Here is a 22,160-nt window from a genome sequence, read left to right as displayed (position 1 = left end):
ACCAAGACAACACCATATCAATGTTGGGGATGATTTGTTTACTTCCCATTTGTGCAAGAAAGGAAAGGAGGAAAATGAAAGTAAAGAAACCAGAGCCGGGGGTTATGAGAGTAAAGTCATAGATATGGTCAATGTTGAAAGCCTCTTTAAGACCTGAATGAGAAGGTGTGAGACATAGTTTTTTCAGACAGGGGTGAAGTGAGCATAAAGGTTCCAAGGGATAGGAATGAGCTTGGTACATTGGAAGAAACAGTAGGTCTGATTGGCTTGAGTAGTGGCAGCCAGGAGGAACATGGGCATGGAAAGGATAGATAGAGATCAGACTTTGTACATGGCAAGGACTTGGGATTCAATTCTAAATGTAAGGGACAAACCACTGGAAGACTAAGCTGAGTCATGACAGGATTTACTTTTACATTTCTTAAAAAGATAACTAGTTAGTCTCTAGGCACATCTTTTTTCTTGTCTTCCCTTCCACCTTTTACTAGGAAAGCTTTGGGAAAGTAAAAAGTAAGTGATTTGATCTTATCTAATTCACTTAATACAGAAACATCCCTTCTTAACATGTCAATAAAATAAAAGGAAGCCAGTCAATAGAAGGCCAAGAGAAACTCCTATAAATCAGTAAAACTTTGTTTCCCATTGTCAAAAGGGGAGAGGGGTTAGATATAAACATTCCTACCAAACAGAGTTTTGAGTATGATCATATTATGATGTCATATTTTTGCTAAATGGAGCATGAATGTTTGAGAAATCACAATGTCTATCCCCTCTTCTTTTAAAAACTTTTTGGGGACTGTTCATCAAATATGATATTATTGTCTCAAAAAAGTAACCAGAAGACAATATAATTAATCTATGATGACTCTGCCTATTACCTTTAGTAATATTACTCTACCTATTACCTATTACCAGAAAAATGTATCTACAAATAATTTGCTTTTAAAACTAGAGATTTTAGCTTTGGTTTAATAGAGGTTCTTGTCCTTTCTTTAAAAAAGTATTTATAAAATCAATCACAGTAAATTTGGAATAATTAACTAAAATTTACAGTCTTACCTATGGGACATGACCAGGAATGGAATTGATATCCATTCTCCTAGAGGTATATAGAGTTACAACTTGGAAGAGATAGGTTGTATCTTGTAGCCTCTTAGCATTCTATGATTTGAAAATTGAGAAGCAACTTGACTTTAAGACAGGTTAAAAAAAACTACTAGGCTCTAGTGATAGGGGTGTAGCACCAAATTTACCTTCTCAATATCATAAATGTGGGCATCAATCCACCGACCCAACATCAAATTAAACTGGGGATCAGTGTGATACCGCAATAGTTTAAGGGTTCTATCCTAACTGAAAGTTCCTAGTCTTTATCCTGAAGACCCCATTCTAAAGTAGGCCCATTCTATAGAATTACTAAGTCAGGGAGAATATATATAATTTGACTCAATTTTATGGTTTGTTTTTAAACCTGAATTCTTATATCCAAACAACGTAAAGTTTAAGCATAGAATAATTAAGATTAGTCATGTTATTCCCTTTAGATTTATTGCCTGATTTAATCTCCACTCTCAAAATGGAGGTGCTCGTGGAAGCCAACTTAGATTAATTAGGTGCACCCTTTTTCGTGCTAACCCTTTGGGGTAAGCAGTCTCTTTCTCAAGTGGCCCTGAATGATCCCTGCCTCCTGGCTCTCAGGCTCTTGTACAGTCACTTCCCCTGGAAGGTGGGCCATACCTGGTGACCCTCTTCTAAATTAATAGAATACAACAAATGTGATGGGATGTCACTTTTAATTAGGTAACAATTCTGTTGCCTTTTAAAATAATATTTTCTTGCTTGCTTTCTCTTAAAGCGCTCTCTCTGGGAAAGCTGGCTGCCATGTTGTGGGGCAGACCTTGGGAATAAGCCCCACGAGTAAGCTGGGAGTTAGGCCCTTCCCTAGACAAGCTTTGAGATGACTGTACCCACAGCTGATAAACTGACTAAAATTTAATGAGTCTTGGAGTTAGAAATACCCAGCTAAGCCGTATCCAGATTCTTGACCCACAGAGACTATACTATAGTAAATATTTGTTTCTGCAAGCCATGCCACTAAGTATTGGAGAAATTTGTTTCATAGCAAAACAAACATAATTTCATAATTCCTTACTGCTTTATAAGCATTTTCAGTGAGAAATTGTTAAATAAGGGAATGAATGTATAATCATTAACAAATGCCTTGAATATCAAGGTCCCTAAAATTTCATTAAATTTATCCATTTTTCCCTCTTTTTGCTATCATTCCTCCACTTTTTGTGGATTTACTTTGTACTGTAATATTATTTATTTATTATTTATTTGATACTATTTGGCACAATTAAATGCCCTATCTCTTTTTCTTTAATCTTCTCCATTGAATAAAATATTCAGTACGAGTGACTCTTCATATGGTTTATAACTGAGTATAATTCTTAAAATTAACAGTATAGCAATGAAATATATTTTCTGAATGTCAGGGTAAAATTTAAATTAAAGAAGTGAAAAACTGATATTTCCTAGTGCCTTCTGTGGATCTAGCTGCTGTTGTTTGACATATGCAGATAATAATAATAATAATAAAACTTTTACTTGCTTTATAATCTGGAGAAGGAAATGGCCACTGAATTGCTATGAGGTAACAGAAACTTGAGTTTTGGAATGGCTTTCAGGCCTTCTTGCTTATTATTATCTGTACTTTTTATTTTTGGATAGTGGATCAGTTAAAAAAATTCAGTTTTCATAATAAAAGCCAGATCCTTCTCTGAGTTGTGGTCTTTTCTAAGCCTTGCTTTCAAGTATAGCTTTGTGCCACATTAACTCTAATGAAGACTTCTTTTTCCCTCCTGTCAGGCTAAACTTTCTCCTTATAACATCAGGCAAAAGCATGCTATTTTGTATACCTTGTATTCAAGAACAGAGTGTGTGAATAAAATGTAATTTAAAGGCAAAGTCAACATGAAAGTCAAGTAAGCCTTTGAGACTTAAAGAAAGTAAATTTACCCAAATTTCTGCATACTGTATTACTTATACTGTACTCTACCTATGAGCCAATGATAAGTGACAAATTTTCAAGGTCATATTAAGTCTGTGATTTTTTAAGAAAATTTCTCAAGGCCTCTAAATCCATCCCCATCTGACAATTAAGTAGATCCAATAAATAGACTTAAGAAGGTTAGGTAGGTAAAAATGGGAATGGGAAGAACTAATGAATTTATATTCTAAATTCTTGATACTGTAATACATATTTTTAGCCAAATACTTATTTCTTAATGCTTTGATTTCCCTCTGGTGGTCATAATAAAAGTAAAAATAAAAACAGTTCCACAATTTTTTTTTTTTCATTTTTGGCATCAGATTAAAGCACAAGGCAAAGGGGACAGCAAGAGATTGAACTTGTGCAGAACAAAATTAGGTTCTTATAACAAATATCTAAAATACAGCTTTTATTTAAAACAAAATTGATCTACTGAAAAATTTTTTTTTCTAATTTATTTCCCTCCATTGCGGCTTGCTTGACGTCTGCTCTCTGTGTCCTCTCGCCACACGTTCTTCTGTGGCTGAATGTCTCCCTTTTCTGTTGTGTCATCTTGCTGTGCCAGCTCTCTGTAGGCATGGATTATCAGCTCTCTGTGGGTGCAGGCCTTCGGCTCTCTGGGGCGCAGGCTGTCAGGTCTCTGCAGGAGAGGGCATGGACTGTCAGCTCTCCGCAGGCACAGGCCAGCTTACCTTCACAAGGAGGCCCCAGGATGTGAACCCAGGGCCTCCCATGTGGTAGATGGGAGCCCAACTGATTGAGCCACAGCTGCTTCCCAATCTACTGAATTTTGGTAGGGCCATAAGGAAAAGAATCTACTCTAATAATTTACATGTATTTTATATAATTTCTCCTTGGCTAAACATTTAATCACAGAAAGTTTGGGGTAGGATTTGTCTTTAAGACATTGCAGTAAAATTGGTTCACACAATGAAGATTACCTATAAACCAGTGAAGATTTATGGAAGGATTCATAAGACCATGGATGTCAGGCACAGAAGTTTGAGATTTATGACATTGCTTCTCTCCTTGAAAACACACATACATACAATTTATTTGTTAAAATAAGACTTGCACATGTAGAATGTATATAAGCATATAAGGAAATATATGTAAGATGTGTGATACAGCTCTTAGAGGCTATTGGAATTCAGAGTAAGCAAACAGTATTATGCGTTAGCATGATTCTTGGCTACAGAGGCCACTGTTCTCAGTCTTAGTCATGAGACAGTTTTCATATATACTTTATAAGTTATTGCTGTTAACAGAAAACAGTGGTCCGTTTCTAAGAGTAGAGATTGGAGAGCAGTTGAGGATAGAAGTATGCAAACATGTTCTGAGATGAAAGGGAAGAAAGCTGAGAAGGAGAATGTGATTCATTAAGCAGGTTTGATTTGCATAAATATGTTAAATATAAAAGGAGGTGATGCTTTGGTTTCAAATGGCAGGCAGTTTTTGCTACATCTCTCTAAACAATGAAGGAATGAAAAGTTGCTGAAAGAAGCCAGGGCCTGTAGGAAACCCACAACCAAATGAATGGATCCAACTAAAGAACCCAGTTGGGTCACAGGCATACTGCCCCTTTTCCCCTGCCCCACTTAGCTTTTATAGGCAAATAGGTATCAGCTGTGATTTCTGCACATATTTATAATCAATGCTTAGAGAACCTTGGTTGAGTGAGATAGGATGGTATTCTTTGGGTGACTTGGAGGAAAATTTGAAAGCTCCCAGGGATGGAGGACCACTCACTGCTGGGGATCAAATCATGTCCCCCAGAAAAGGCATGTTCAGGTCCCAACCCCGGGTCCTGTGGGTGTGAGCTCATTTGTAAATTGGACCCTTGAAGATGTTCTGAGTTAGTGCCCAAACTGAATGAGGGTGAGCCTTCACCCAATATGGTTGAAGTCCTTTTAAGCACAGAAAATTGGACATGGAAGAGAAGTCATGGGGAACAGCAAAAGTTGGAAGCCAATGAACCCAGAAGAGAAAGGGGAAGATGCTGTCATGTGCATTGCCACGTGACAGAAAAAACAAGGACCGTGATGGCCAGCAGCTGGTCCCACAACACCACAATTTTGGGGGAGAAGCATCACTTTGATAACACCTCAATTTCAGACTTCTCCTAGCCTCAAAACAGTAAGCCAGGAAATTACTGTTGCTTAAAGCCAACCTATTGTATGGTATTTGTTTAGCAGCCAGGAAACACTAACATCCACTCAGGATCCCCACTTAGCAGCACTGTCGGCAAGTCTTCTATAGTAGCTGAAAACAGAAAGGAACTCAATTTTTCTGCAGCAAGTTTAAGTCATTTCACAGGAACTGTATATAACTTTTTTTCTCAAAGAGAATAAATTCATTTTTATTTGTGAAATAATTAGAATATTTATGCTAGTCAGTTGAAATAATTGTGGATATGATGATTTTATCTTCTTGCCCTTAGTATTTATATGCAATTCATATATACAATATTTATTTATTTATGACATTCACATGACTTGAATACTCAAAAACAATTCCATTATCCATACAAATCTATAGACACATAATTAATAGTCCTTTCCCTGTGAACCATGTCTAAGTGGACAACCAAATAAAACATTTTAGTCTATCAGAAACATCAGAAAAATAGTAAGTGCAGATGTGCTAGGCAAGTTTAAAAACTTATAGAAAGAAAATTATAGGAAAAAAATTTCATAATATGTAAATTACTAAAATTTCAAGTTTTCATATAAATTAACAAATCTTTTCTTTGGCCAATTCAATAAACAAAAGAGAAACTTTATAACAAACATAATCTTACATACTTCAAAAAATGAAAGAATATATATTTCTACTATGAAACTATTGATAACTCACATTTTGATACCTCTTCTTTTTGATACCTTTAAAATTTTTTGCATCCATAAGAAATATAATGACAAATTCTCACTAAGAAAAATGAAATTAAAACGAGATTTTTTTTCCTATAACACAACAGTGAAAAAAGCTGGAAATAAGGTAAGATTTAGAGAAATGGATATTGATTTTTATTTTTTCCTTCTGTGAAACTAAATAAAATAGGAATACTTCTCCAGGAGGTAGAGTTTCATGATGGAAATAACTGCTTTCAAATGTAAAGAAGACGATGCAGTTTCAAAACTGACTCTGGGGATTTGTAGCTCTGTACTCTCGGGCAATTAATTTCAATTTCCTCTATGTTTATATCAATATGTTTTTCTAAGGATTGAATTAAATACTCAGTTAACTGCTAAACAAAATGCCAGGCACATGGTAGGCACCAGGAAATGGAAGTTCTTTTCCTCTTCTTTTCCCTTGAAAATATTTAGAAGATGCATTCAAAATTAGGCACTACCTTTCACAGGGACATATTGCACCCAGAAAAACTATTGTGAAATGCATCCCCCTTCATTAGTGCACATTCATTTCAAGACGTAATTTTGAAGTTCTCTTTAAAATATGAGTATAGGTTTAGGACATGTAAAATATCAAAAATCCCTGTAAGTAACTAACTGTTTATCTATCTGGACAGAAACAGGTGGCACATTCAATCTTCATTAATAAAGGGACTACAGTTTGCAATGCATTTGGCAGAATGTGGGGATAGTAAGTTCCAGGCATTGCTCCCACCTTGGGAATACGGCTGTGTGGCTGTGTGGCTGTGTGGAGAAGGCCCGAGCAAGCCAGGGGAACATGGCCGTTTATTCACTCTCCTCCTAACAGGGCTTCCAATTGCTAAAGCCACCTGAAAGCCAGAGAGCAAGACATGTTGTAGACCATATGGGATGCTAGTTAGAGCATCAAGGAGAGTCAAGCAGGATAGGGAGTTGGCGAGTAGATCTAGGGGAGAAAAGAGAAGATCCAGCACAGTTAGCTAGCTTGCAAAGTTAATGCAAGAATCAGAAATACCAGCTATGAGATATCTAGTTGAGTGTGTGGCACAAAGTAAGGCTCAGTTACTGGTGCTCACTACAACAGAGAGGCTAGGAGGAGGAAAACTAGAAGGAGGAAGAAGAGGGAGAGGATGGTTTTCAAATACTCTCTCACTTTTTTTTTGACTGGGTGTTGGTAAGAATCATGAGTATACATGTAGCTTTTAAATATCACAAGTCCTTTTGAATGTTGAATATTGATTAATTATTTTCTTGGAACCATGATTTCTTTACAGCTACAAAGTACAGTTTGTTATCTTGAATCTATACATTTCTACCTTTTGCATTTTGAAGTAAGCAGACAGACCTTTTAATTTGAACCCCTATATCTTATTCTTTTATATGGCCTCTATTTTAACTCTATTTCATTTAGTGTGAGTTTCCTAAATGTTAGTTTTCTTAAATAATTACTAATGAAAATGATTTTTGAATGCCTAAAAATACTATTATAATATTTCTTCTTTTTCACCTAGAAATTATTTGAACAATTAAGTGGATTTTTTAGTGTGTATTATCTAGAATTATAGGTCCATTTCAAAAACTGAGAAATACAGCTCAAATTTTTATTGAATTATCATTTTTATATAATTGTAAAAATAGAAGGAAAAAAAACAGAAAATCAGGGAATAAAAGAAACACATCTTAAGAATATACTGTATTTTATTAACTGGCAATTTCTATTTGGGAGCAAGATTTATCACCTTTTTTAAGAATCTGTTATCTTTAGTGCTTTTGACATCTTAATCTGGTGTTGATAAAATGAATATTACATAAATACCAAAAACTGTTTTAAATGAAATGGGAAATATCACCATCATGAAGGTAATGCCATTTCCTACATTAAATGAAAGCCTAGATGCTATATTCTTCTAAATCCTATTATATGATAATTTTTTTCTAGAATGGAATTAATATATATTTTTCTGGAAGCATTCAATAAATTCCTCCTAAATGTTCAGCATTATTATCTCAAGACATACACTTTCATGATTCCTGGAGTTAGTGAATATTCAGAACTTGACTCTTTCTACCAATCAATGACTCCCCTGTATTGGCATTAGACATATTCTTCAAATCAATGTCTGTCTGGAGTACCATCATGTTAGTTCTATTTCTCACCACAAGCAATTGAAAGAGAGTGAAAGGAGTGGAGGGGAGGGCAAGCAAGGGGGAAAGCAGGAAAAGAGGAAATGACAGGAGACAGACACAGGTCATAAATGTGGTAAGCTTTATCAATTCTTCTCTCTACTTGAAATTTGGGCATTTCTTTCAACCAAATCCCCATTGTAACCCATGGTCATCTTGTTCTCTTGCCACTGTTTAAAGTGAATCAACAGAACAAATATGGGAACATTCTCTCACATATGATGACAAATATATAATACTAACATAGGGTATTAATAATCAGATGGTGTGATGGTTAGGCTAATGTGTCAACTCTGCCAGGTAATTGTGCCCAGTTGTTTTGGTCAAGCTAATTAACATACAAGGACATTTAGGGAAGAGAATTTGGCTCAACTGATAGAGTGTCTGCGTACCACATGGGAGGTCCAGGGTTCAAACCCAGGGCCTCCTGACCCTTGTGGTGAGATGGTCTATGCACAGTGCTGATGCACACAAGGAGTGCCGTGCCATGCAGGGTTGTCCCCCATGTAGGGGAGCCCCATGTGCAAGGAGTGCACCCCTCAAGGAGAGCTGCCCCACATGAAAAACGTGCAACCTGCCCAGGAGTGGCACCGCACACACACAGAGCTGACACAGCAAGGCGATGTAACAAAAAAGAGATGCAGTTTCCCAGTGCTGCTAACAAGGATACAAATGGATACAGAAGAACACACAGTGAATGGACACAGGGAGCAGACAACTTTGGGGGGGGGGGTGGAAATGAGAAATAAAAAATAAATCTTTAAAAAAAATAAGGACATTTATGGACTTTAGTCACTGGTGAGTTTATTGCATAGATGGCTGATTATATCTACAATCAACCAAGGAGATGGCTGTCAGCAATGAGTAATGTTTTACCCAATCATTTGAATGCCATAAAAAGGAAAGTGATTTCAGCATTCAGAGAGAATTTTCCAGCTTGACTTCAGACAGTCAGCATCTCCTGGGAACTCATCAAGGACTTTCATTGAAACCCCTGGTTTGCAGCCCTGCCTGCAGAATTTGGACTTCTGCATCCATGGTCATGTGAGAGACTTTTATAAAATCTTGTACTATTTACAGATATCCCCTGTTGATTTTTGTTTCCCTAGAGAACCCTAATGCAGATGGGTTGGGAGAAATGTACCCGAAATGTAAGATATGGGCTATAGTTAGTAGTAGTATTTTGATGATACTCTTTTGCAGTTTTAACAAATGTTTCACAATAATGCAGCCTGTTTTGTTGGGGTGATGTATGCAAGCCCTGAATGATGATATGCATGTTTGTTTCCCAAGTTCACAACTTCTACTATATACTTACCGTTTATGTATGTTCATCTGTGAATGATCTAATTCAATAAAACTTTATGTAAAAGAAGTAGAGAGGGAAGTGGATGTGGCTCAACTGACTGGGCTCCTGTCTACCATATGGGAGGCCCTGGGTTAGCATCCCAGGGCCTCCTTGTGAAGGCAAGCTGGCCCGCACCTGTGGAGAGCTGATGGCCTGCATGGAGAGCTGCTGCAGCAAGATGCTGCAACAAAGGGAGACAAGTAGACACAGAAGAACATGCAGTGATGGACACAGCAGACAGCAAGCAAGTGACAAGGTGGGTGAGTGGGGGAATAAATAAAATAAATCTTAAAAAAAAAAAGTAGAGGTATTTGGTTTTCCTCCTTTAAAGGTTATTTGAAAAACTATGTATAATAAATCATGTATGACATCCAGGCATTAACCTGTCCTGGGGCCTCAAATGGAGTCACAAGTAAACCAATACACACTGATATCCTAGTCCTCTTTCTTCCAATCTAAACTGCTTTTATTGTAGATGCAATAGAAGGAAGAAGTATCAGCAACAGAGATGTACATCAAAGCATTTGTTAATTAAATCCCTGGATTTTTGTTCTGTGTATTGACTCTAACTTCATCTCAAATTGTATTTTTCTTCTATGCTATATCCATATAGAAATGGATATGTGAGCACACACTTGTTTATTGCTGGTGAGTTGGTGGTATTGGATGGAAAGTATTTTTAGATTTGAGGGAAGTTTCTGCAAATGGTCAGGTGGTTCTTTAAGCAGAGGTCCCTATGGCTCTTTATGTTTACTAGTTAGAAAGCATCCTATGGACCCCAGTCTTATAACTAAAACTTACGGTCACTGAAGACTCTATGACATAGTTGTCCACCCAACCCAAGCCCTTTTAAGGCCCATGAATGTTTGAATGTTTTTGGAGGTACATTGTATATGCAAATGGAGCAGAAGCACAGCCAATGTGTTATTTTTTTAAATCTATGGATTGATTGATGGGTTGACTGATTTGTTGATTGATTCACTTTTTCAAAATTAAATTATTAATGACCCCTTATTTGAAAAATCTTATCATCTCATAGGAGAGAGAACTTATCAAAAAATATTTAGTAAATGACTATGCTGAATCTTACAACAAATTGATACTAGAATTAATGAGTATAAATAAATAATGACAATATATGTGCTAAAACAACAGCATGTATGCATAGGGAATGATGGAGAGAGTAGTAAATAGTGGTTTCTCTGTTGGGGAAAACAGAAGCTCGGTGTAAAAAGTCTTCTAAGCTAGTCTATAGAGGACACAGCCTGGCAGATAAGATTTTCAGCAGAGGGAATATCCTATGAAAAGTCAGAAGTCTCATGATACATTTTAAAAGTCACATGCAATCCAGTAGCTCTTGTATCCAAAGGGCATGATAGGGAGTAGTGGAGAGGAGATTCAAGAGGTCATCAGGAAACAAATGATAAAGAGACATCTTAACCATCCTAACTTGTTTGGGTATTATCTGAAGGAGGTGTATAACCACAGAAAAGTGATGGCATTCTGAGAAATATATTTAGAAAAATCACTCAGAAAGAAATTAAAATGGACATAAACTCAGAAATATCCTCTTTCTCTTCAACATTCCCAGAATAAAAACAGTAAAATAATAGGTTATGTTGGTTGTAAAACCATCTGTGAACAGGCTCAAGCTAGACATGAGAAGAATGACACTCATCAAGGCTACATGGGTTTACAAAGAAGCAGGAAAATCAGTCTTCTCTGATTTGGAAGTCTGTGCATCTTTTCACTACACCACAGAGCCTCCCTGATATAATATTTTGGCCCCTGGAATCCCCATCAAACTTTGAACTCTCTGATGATGTTTATTTTAATCTACCTTGAGTTATTTGAAACTCTTCTTAATCCTCCTGCTAAACTGGAAGCTTCTGGGGAAAGGGACTATGCATTACTAATCTTTTAAATTATTTCTGTATTCAGCACATTGTTTTACTAATAGGTGTTTAACACATTTCGATTAAGTAAATGTATAAAAAAAGAAATTTGCTAAACAAGTGTAAAAATCATCACTCCTAAGATGAGAAATTCAGCCTCTCTCTCACTTTTATCATTCAAGAGCTTATTGGGTTATGGCAGGATACATACTGTCCTGAATCTCTCCCTGCAATATCATTCAGGACACTTCCAAGTTCTAAAAATACCCCCATATTATACCTCTTTTTCCTTCTCCCTGCCTTTTTCAACTTCAGTGGCCACTGTCTCCACATCAATGATATAATTTTTTCCATTACTAGAGTCACAATAATTCTGTAGTAGAATACCAGTAAGTCCACTATATATCCTGCCATAACCCACTGAATGGATTGGGACAGAGTGTAAATGACAGTGTAAACTATAATCCATGCCCTGTAGCAGTGCTTCAAAATATATTCATCAAATGCAATAAATGTACCACACTAATGAAAGAAATTATTGATGCGGGAAATGTGGGGGGTGTGGGGAGTGGGGCATATGGGAATCTCCTAATTTTTTTTTTAATGTAACATCATGTGATCTATATATCTTCTAAAAATAAAAAATAAAAAATTTGAAAAGAGCGATTGGGTGGTAAGAAATATGTTTGGAAACCATGAATTAGTTAAAGACTTCCCACCTAGAGGCCCACTGCCTTGGCATATTATATGGACACTTCAGTCATTAAAGTATCTGGAAATTAAAGAATGAACCCTTTATTTAAGTTTAATTGTTTATTAGTTGTATAAGTTCCAGATAACAAAACAATTCCTAGTGTTCAAACTTATCACTGAGGTAATTATTATCACATGTCTTGAAGTGATAATGTAAATTAACATCACAGCTGATTATTCAATTTCCAGAAAGACACACTTAGTAAAAACTTCTCATTTCATTTATTACAAGAAAACACAAGATTTATACAATTTCCTATATAAATCTAATAATGAAAAACATACTAATCTTTAATCTATTTTTTAAAAACTAACAGCATGTTTATTTTGAAGACAAGGATTCACAAGAGATGCATTTATTCATTTGGTCCTTCAGCATACAATTACTGGGTGCCTCTTCTGTACTAAGTGAACAGAAATGTACTTTTTCCTTGCTTTCATGGAGCTGATGGTATAGGGGAAGATTGCAGTCTAGTATGTGTTCAGGTACTTGCATTGGATGGTAAGATAATTCAAGAGTCAAAAAATACAGTAACAAATCAATAGGCAAAATGGCTTAGAATGATGATAGATTTCTTGTTTGTTTAGCAAGGAAGAAATGTGAAAAAGTAGCTGACTCTAACCTCTACCCCAGCATTTTGTGTTTTGGTGCTGTTTAAAAATTTAGATTGTACAGTTAAAATTTATGTTTTAAAGAAGGTGGATTGCAGTGGGTTACCATGACTCCTGAAGCCAATCAAAGATACTAAAAGATGAGGCAGCAGATCACACACCAACAGCAAACAAGGACAAATGCACAAACCAATATAATTTTGGAAAAGGTGGGACAAAGAAACAGAAGAGTCCAGTGCTTCTTATGACACCTTCCTAAATTCCAGAAACAATACAGAGGAGAGAAAATCCTGGTGTATTTTTTTTTATTGACTTTGTAATGATATTACATTAAAAATATATATGTGAGGTCCCATTCAACCCCACCCCCCCACCCCCCCTCTCCACCCCCAACAACACTCGTTCCCATCATCATGACACATCCATTGGATTTGGTAAGTACATCTTTGGTCACCTGTGCACCTCATAGACAATGGTCCACATCATGGCCCATACTCTCCTCCATTCCATCCAGTGGGCCCTGTGAGGATCCACGATGTCCGGTGATCACCCCCGAGGCGCCATCCAGGGCAGCTCCACGTCCCAAATACGCCCCCACCTCTCATCTCTTCCTGCCCTTCCCCATACCCATCGTCCACCATGTCCACTTTTCCCAATCCAATGCCACCTCTTCTATGTGGACATTGGATTGGTTGTGTCCATTGTTTATGTGTGATGAATCTGGACTCAGATGGGATATCCTGGTGTATTTTACTTAGAGTTTCACTTTAAAGCAGGGGTTCTTAACAAGGGGTCATGAGCTTGAATTGAAATTCAGAAAAACATTCTTGTGGGGATGTGTTGGTGAGGGTGGGACATATTTATTAAATACTACACAGCATAGTGTGGACTTAGTAAGGGGTCTGGTTTTCACCTGACTGGCCAAGGGGTCCATGGAACAAAAAAGGTTAACCCCTGCTTCAAAGGAAGGAGAATCGCTGAGGGAGGGAAAAGGAAAGTAGGCAGCTCTGAATAAAACCAAGCAAAACCTTCAGAGTAGACCCGCCTTCCCTTCTACCACCAGGTTGCAGATAGCATGGAAATGGCTTCTAGGACTTGCAGAGTTTCAGAACTATCCTGCAGTGGGAGAATGAGTCACAGCTGGAGAGAATGGGATCTTCTCTTGGCTACTTGGAATGGGTCCTGGCACCAGATGGTTAGGCTTCAGAAGAAAGCCTGGAAAAAGGGTCCATAAACAAAAGCAGAAGTTTCAGAGGTTCTTCCCTCTGCCCCCACTCTCATCCTCTGAGGGAATGGAAGAAGGAAATCAAGCCTCAGATTACAAAGTATAGTGCAGAGTGGGAAAGACAAACTAAAGCCTGGAGGGAAAAAAGGGATTCAGCAAGGACAATATTGAGACTTAACAACCCTTGTTAAGTATGAACAACAGTATAAAAAGTCATGCTAGGTATGCAAGCATATGTTCATACATACAGAAAAGAATGAGAGAGAGGAGGAAAGAGAGAGATGAAGAGAGATAGAGGAAGAGAGAGTGGAGGAAGGAGGGAGTCAGGGAGGGAGGAAGGAAAGGAAGGAGGAAGAAAGACAGTATACAAAAAGTAAATTTAAAAATTTTCCAGTCGGGAAGAAAATGTAACCTACAGCAGAGAAACAATTTCCCTATGAATGCCTTAAGCTATAGAAAAATGTAATAGGGATTCAATAAATCACATTATAAGAAATGAGATAATTTTAAATGATTTTATAAAGCAGAAAAATTGAATGGAACAATTTTTAATTCCTATGCTTAAAATTATAATAATTATATTAGAAATATTTAGGAAGTAAATAAAGGTGAAAGCATGTTGCAGATGTATTTAAGGTCACCAATCAGTTGACGTTAAATTAGTCAAATCAGATTATCCTAGGAGAGGGAGGGGAAAGAAAATCTGACTGATGCCCTGAAAGTAAAATCTAAGATAATGACAGATAAGAAAAATCAGCAACTCAAAAGAATTACAAGGATGTTAGAGGGGGAAATAAGTATAACCTAACAATATTTGGCATCCTGAATCTAAAGTACCAAAGAAAAGGGTACAGAAGAAACTATTCTGGATATAACACAGGAAATTATCTCTATATCATGGAGAAACTAAATTCCCATAGGAAGGACACAGTGCATTCCATGTGTTAGAAAAAGAAAAACATATAAAATAATTGGCGTAAAATATTCTGGTTATTTTTGAATTTCAGTGATAAAGAAAGAATAGTTTAGATATCAGAACAAATACCACAAGTCACCCACATGGGATAAATATTTTGCTAGTTTTGAAATTCTTTACAGCATTCAATGCCAAAGAACATTAGTGCACTATCTATAGAATACAGTAGTTCAATGGAGAAGAGAGTATAATGAAGACTATTCTAACCAGCCAAAAGTTTCATCCAATACACAGGCAAAATGAAATATTAGCACTTCCAAATTATGTGTATATACATGTATATTTATGTATATAAATATATACTCAAAATAATATCTTGATGTTTATATCCAGCCATTCAAGAGATCAAGATTAAGAAATTGAAAGCAGAGAGAAAATGCTGGAAATTCTAGTGGTAAGTATTAATTCCTTTTAATTATAGGGCTAAGATTAAATGCAGCATCATGGCTACAGAACAAAATTTAAAATGTAGAACCTTGATGGATTAAAAATAACTACAACAATTAAAATGAGAAAAAAAGGATCAAAGTAGAAATATAACTGCCAATTATCTCACTTTTTCTAGAAGGAAATTGATTGGTATTTTTAAAAAAACAGATTAAATAAATAGGTGATGATAATGATAGACAAACAGTATCTAGATATTGATATACAGAGATACATACTGATGTATAGATATAGATAAAAGTTTAGATATTTTGGTAGGCAGAATTCTAAAATGGCCCCTAAGAATCCCACCCCTTAATGTGCTCGCCCTGCATAACTCCCTTAAGTGTAGACAGGAATTGTGAATATGTTGGGATTCAGTTCTGAGATCAGGTTATCTTATAAAGAGAGGGGCAAAGGGATGAAGTGGATGCAATTAAGGTTCCTAATCTAGTGGAGAGTCTTCTGATGGGAGCTGACCTAATCAAGTGAGATTCTTGAAAGAGGGACTGGGTCCCTCCTGAGGACAGAGCTTCTCCCACTTGTCTTGAGGAAGTCAGCTGCCTTGTTGTCAGAGGGCCTGTGAGTCAAGTAGCAAGGAACAGCAAGAACCTCAGGGAGTTGAGATTGGTCCTTAGCTGACAGCCACTAAGAAAACAAGGAGTTCAGTTCTACAACCTCAAGCAGTATGTGCCTTCAACCTGAAACACCAAGGTAATGCATTCTTCCCTGGAGACATCAGTAAAGAATGCAGCCCCAGGGAAACTTTGGTTAGGACATTGGAGATCCTGAACAGATGACTCCGCTAAACTGCTAAACTGTGCCTGGACTCTTGACCCATAGAAATTGTGAGGTAATATATATTTTGTTTAAAAGTGCTTAATTTGTAGTTTTCATATTAATAGAAAATGAATTCAGATATAGACATGTGGATGTCAATTTATCATTACATATACTGTTTGAGCCCATTCTTTTTTTTTTTTAATTCTTATTACACTGGCATTTATTTTGCTGGTTGTTAAAAGTGAGGTATGATATTGCATTAGGATGAATTATTGTCCTCCTATATTTATTCTCTATTTATGTCCTTCCTCCCCCAGGAGAGGCAGTCTTCCCAACCCCTTCACCATGCCCTTGCTCATGTGACATCTACCACTTTCCTTAGCACTTAGTTTTGGCCTTGGTCATGTCATTTGCTTTGTTCAAGGAGTGATAAAGGGCATGCTGTGAACAGAGGTTTTTGCAGTGGACCAGTCTCCTTACACTTCTCCCATCCCTGTGAGAAGACGTGTCCCAGAGACCTAGCTTGTCCAGAATAATGAGAGACAAATGGAATAGAACTTCCTGAGCCAAACTGAATTCCAACCACTTGAAACAGGCCACCTTCACCTGCACCACAGATGCACCAATGAGAAGTCATTTATTCCCATTAACATGCCACAGAGCTTTTAAGATTGCTTGTTATGCAGCAGTGTCTGATTATATCCATGAGATTTATCTTTGTTCTTGCATGCATCTGGAGTTGTTTTTTTTTTTTCTTTTCCTTCCTATATAGTATTTCCCCTGTATGAATATACTACAATTTAGATACTCCTTATCTTATTTATGAACATTTGGGTTGTACATTATGAATAAAGTACTTTGAACATTCACCTACATGTCTTTCAATGGAATATATGCACCCATTTCCTAGGGTATATACCTAGAGGGAACTTTCTTTGCCATACATAGGATTAACACATATTTAGCTTTAGGAGATGCTGCCAAACTTTTTTCCAAAATGCTGTACCAATTTACATACCCACTAGCACTGCAATTTCACTTACTTTTTGACTGTTGGTACTGGAAGTTTTTAATTTTAGTCAATCTGTTGGACATACAAAATCCCAATCTCATCTGGACTTCACATTAAAATTCTATGATCGCTAAGATTCTGAGCAAAGATCTCAAGTCAAAGCATGCTTATCCCTGCAAGATGAGGACTCTTCTATTGGATAAATTTTTAACTCAGATGCACCATCAGTCTGGCAGAAATATCTCACAAACTGCATTGCTGACTAAGACTCTTCCTACTCAGTCTTACTTTCATCTACCTTTTTTTCACAAACATCAGACCACTTTTGAAATAAGCAATTTTTCTCTGCCTCTCTGCCTCCCCCTTTTATTCATAGGATTTCCCCCCCAATAAATTATTTCACATATTTAATAATCCTTTCATGATGCCTGCTTTCAGCAGACCTGAACTAAAATACTCAAATACCTTGATTGCCTGTGGGTCTATTTCTATTACATGTTACTTCTGTTGCTTTTCACCATTCCTGCAATATTGGTTTCACACCAGATATTTTACAATAATTATTATAGAAGCACTGGATGGTGTTATTATTGTCCTAAGAGATTTAAGTTGTTTTTTTTTTTGACATAAAATACAAACTGGTCATCTTATTCTTGTTGAGAATTGATTTTAGACTCTTTGATGCTGTTATGACTTTACACTAAGGAGGTGGCCCTTCACAGAGGTGGAGTGTTTACAATAGTCACTCCTCATTAACAGGTCTTGAAATGCAAACTATTTTTCCCCAGTTTCAAGTGGCTACTGAGGCCTCTTATCAGGCTTTTGACCTCTAAGCTGCTGCTTTTTGCTGGTTTTCCTTGCATTCTTTCTTTGCAGATATACATCTTAAGAATTGTAAAATAACTTTAAGAGGGATTTCATTCAGACTTTCATGCATATTTTTGGCTCTCTTTCCTTAGGGCTTTTCACCTCAAGTCCCAGCCATTTGGTTGATTATAAACTCTCATTTTTTTCTCCTGAGTGAGAATTCTATATTCTTTCAAAATTCCATTCACCCATCTGTGAATTGGCAATGCTTTTAGGGAAAAACTGTGTGTGCATGAGATATAGAGAGGTAGAGAGAGAGAGAGAGAGAGAGATTCATTTTGTTGATATTTCCTTCCCTCCCACAAGTACTGCCCAAGTTTTTGCTTGTTTGTTTGTTTTTTATACCTTTAAAGAGGTTTTTTTTGCCAACTGTTATAGTTGTTTTCAGCAGTCAGGTTATTCATGCCATGTGTGACACCAGAAATAGCCTATTCCTCTTTTAAAATGTTTATACCTGGAATTGTGTCTTATTCATACTATTAAAAAAAGAAGTATTTCTTGTTATAACTGTTATTGGTGGGTATGATGATCCTCATATCGGAACCAAAGTGAAAATGAAGCAGATTAGTTTAGGAAAAGGGAAAGATGAGTCTAAGACATGGCAGAAAAACATGGCCAGGAACCCTCTGTGGAAACCTCCTGAGGGAAAACCCACCACCAAGAAGGCTGCTGGAAGGACCCCATGAGAATCCGGTCATGAGAACCCCATTTGGAATGAGATTGGAATGAAATCTCATTCAAGGTCAAGAGAAAGCCCCAGATACACTCAAGAGGCCTCACAATTGGCCCAAGAAATGACAGGTGGAGCAACCAATCAAAACAGCAAACAGACTTTAAAGAGCCCTCACTAAGGTGTCACATGCACAACTCACCCTGCTGTACACTTAACAGTCCATGCCTCAACATGGCCATGTACTTTTCTCATTTTCTTGTTTCTTAATAAACTCCTTCCTCCCTTGCCTACCCTATGGCATGTCCTTACATTCTTTTATGCAACATAAACCAAGAACATAGAAGCCCAAAAACCAGAGTCATCCAGTAACATTATTTGGTGAGCCAGGCAGGAGACAGAGGGGCAAGTGGCACTCCCTGACCCCTGCTAAGGACTGGTGAGTTTTAATTAAAGTCTGCCTGTGATTTGTGAGGCCTAGAGCCCTAAGACTCACCATGGGCTATGCCAGGAAATTCATTCCTTAATCAATCCTCGGGAGGCCCTGAAGTCCCTCTTAATCCATTACCTCCAGGGCCCCTGAGACTGTTTGCCTGTAAACCACAATATTTAAACCCAGTTAAATATTGGGTTTAACTGTGGTACTTAGACCCTGGGAGTGGCCTGAGATGAGCTCACTCATGGCTATCTCCTAAGACTTCTGCAAAGTAGGCCAAAGAAAGATCCCCAGTCAGTCCCAGCAGCCAGGAAAGCCTTAGTTAAGGAGCTAAGTTCTAGGAACCAGACCCAGATGTCTCCCAAAATGTCTTAGGCTCTGGCCATGCCCAGAGATATAAAGCTCCTGATCTCCAGAATGTGGGGACAGGGAGCAGGGCTCCCAACCTCTAGGATGCTGGCTCAGCGAGCAATCCATTTGACCAGGTCTAGAGGTGGGACACCACCCAGAGTGACAAATGCTCTTATCCTCCCCTAGAATAATGGGCAGCTTCTAATTAGGACAACCTGCCTACTGATAGTCTAAAAAGAAAGAGGCTCATATTTTTCTGCCACACCACATGGCTGCATTATGGCCAAGAGTGGGCTCTGCATGGGACCCTGAAGTCCAGTTAAACTGTGTAAGAGAGAAGGAGAGGACAGAAAGATCTGCACTACCAAAGTGGTCAATTAAGAGCTCAGGGAAATTGTTCAGAGGCAGAACCTAAAAATCCAGCCTTATTTCAAAGAGAGCATGTAGAAGGCAATAAAAATAGCCTCTTCGTAGATCCTAACTCTAGAGAAGGACGGATTCTCCTAGGAATTTCAGTCTGCCTCAGATATCCATAGAAAGCTGCATCTTTCCTGGGCTCCCAAACTTCCATGAACTCACTTTTAGAAACAGCCTTCCCAGTTTTCAACAATGGAGATCTTGCCGCCAAGATGGAGAAGATAAGGAGAAGCAGGTGCAGGGTCTGGGACAGGTTCACCTTTTAACTGCTGCCTTTAAAGTCACTGTCACATCAAGGCTGCCCAAATCTAGACTCCGTGATAATAGGGACCTCACCACAAACACTACTGGGGCCTTGCCACGCTTGAACCATCAACGAGAGTAGCTCCAGGTAACCCTTGATGTGGCAGATAAGATTGTTCATTTCTTAATTAATATGGGAGCCAATTATTCAGTCCTAGCCTGCACTCCAGACCTCTCCAAATCTCGGTTGTGCCTAACAAGGGGAGTGAATGGGGGATCATGATCTAAACCATTTACTAAACCTCTCCCTTGTAGAGTAAGGAAACTCATCATATGCCATCAATTAAGAGTAAAAGGTATTCCTAGCTCCCTGCCTATTCCCTTGTAACACTCCAGTCCTTCCAGTGAAAAAGCCTTAGAGAGAGGTACTAGTGGGATGCAGCCCTCAGAGCAGCCTCAGTTCATGTCTCATTGGGGCAAGGCTTCCATAGACCCCTTAGCTCCCTACTTAGCAGCTGCCAAGGGATTTTCTTGGAGAAATGAAGCTGGAGGGTCTTGCATGAATTTCCTGCCATCGATTGACACTGAGAACTTTGTGTCTAGGTGATTCTAAATTCAAGTCTGACCCTAGGCTAAGTAAGGGTAAAATTCTCTCTTGTGTTTCAATCTGTGCTTGTTTAATGTTGTTAGTCTGCTGGAGCCTAGGAACTCATAAATCAGATTGGGGTTTTCCTATTACAAATTGGATAATGGTGAAAGATAACCTAAAATTGAGTCTTCAAATGGCAATAATACCTTGCAATTGAATTTGATGTATAAAAGAAATCACAAGTGGAATAGGTTCAACTGCTGGAAAAGTATGAAAACTTAGCAACATGGTTACTAATAAAGTTGTTTTAGTTGCTTAGTTAATAAAGTGCCCATTTGTTCTAAAGTGAAAACTTCCTAGAAACTGTAACTAAGAGTTAAGATTATATAGAAGCCTTTATATTATAAAACAGAAAGATAATATCTGAAATTGCTATAATTGGGTGGATTTAGCCTAGAAGCCTAGAAGTATGAAGTTAGCCTTAGACTAATTTACCTTTGTTTATAGTTACTTCAGGTCTAACCATGCCCTTGTATATGTTTGCTATAGTACTTTACTTATTGTAACTTCATGTCCAGCCTCACCCCTTGTGTTTGCTTATGGTTATTTCGTGACAACTCCTGCCCCCCCATGGCTCAGGGGAAGGCAAATTTGAGACACCTTTATCCTATCCTTCCACTGGTATTAACAATCCTGCTTTTTCTCATGACTCCAGTTGTGGACTAGATTGTTGCCTGGTAGAATTCTCTACCCTCAGGGTTGGACAGCTACTCTTCCAGTCCAGTGGCCACTGGAGTTCTATAATATCTGAGTACTGGGAAGTGAGGGGTCTCCCACCTCAAGTGTTGTTGTTCCTACAAGCAGCAAGTCGTGAGCAAAACCAGGTTTTCCTGAGGCTTCAATGACCTCAGTGAGTATATACTGGAATTAGTCTTGTTCATCCAAGGTCTGTCAAAGTCAAAATGGAAAATAAGCAAGCTCTGAAGTAAAGGAAAATGTTGTAAATTGTATTTTAAAGCATTGGGAACAATTTGATTATAAGCCAATAATTAAAAGGAATGAAATTTTTGTGCAAAAACTCTATGGTCACAGTACGAATTAGAGTGATTAGAAATAGCCTTCAAAGGGCTCTTTTAAATATTATTTTACAGCTAAACTTATTTTGTAAGACAATGAAAATTATAAATAACTGCCTAACTCTCTACTTATGTTTATTTGCTCAATGTATATCGTCATATATTGGGATGGTAATATCAAATTAACAAGTTCTTAAAAGAGTTCTATTCAAATTGTTAGAAATTGATATGTGATTATATATATGAATGAGTATTCCTGAAGCCCAAATTAGGCTGAGCAGGATGAAAAAGTCATATAGAAATCAGAATATAAAAACTATTGGGGGGAAATGGACTTTGGCCCAGTGGTTA

Source organism: Dasypus novemcinctus, chromosome 21 (genome assembly GCF_030445035.2).
Source record: "Dasypus novemcinctus isolate mDasNov1 chromosome 21, mDasNov1.1.hap2, whole genome shotgun sequence".
Taxonomy (NCBI): domain Eukaryota; kingdom Metazoa; phylum Chordata; class Mammalia; order Cingulata; family Dasypodidae; genus Dasypus; species Dasypus novemcinctus.
The sequence above is the reverse complement of the archived record's forward strand: the minus strand, read 5'-3'. Positions refer to the sequence as shown.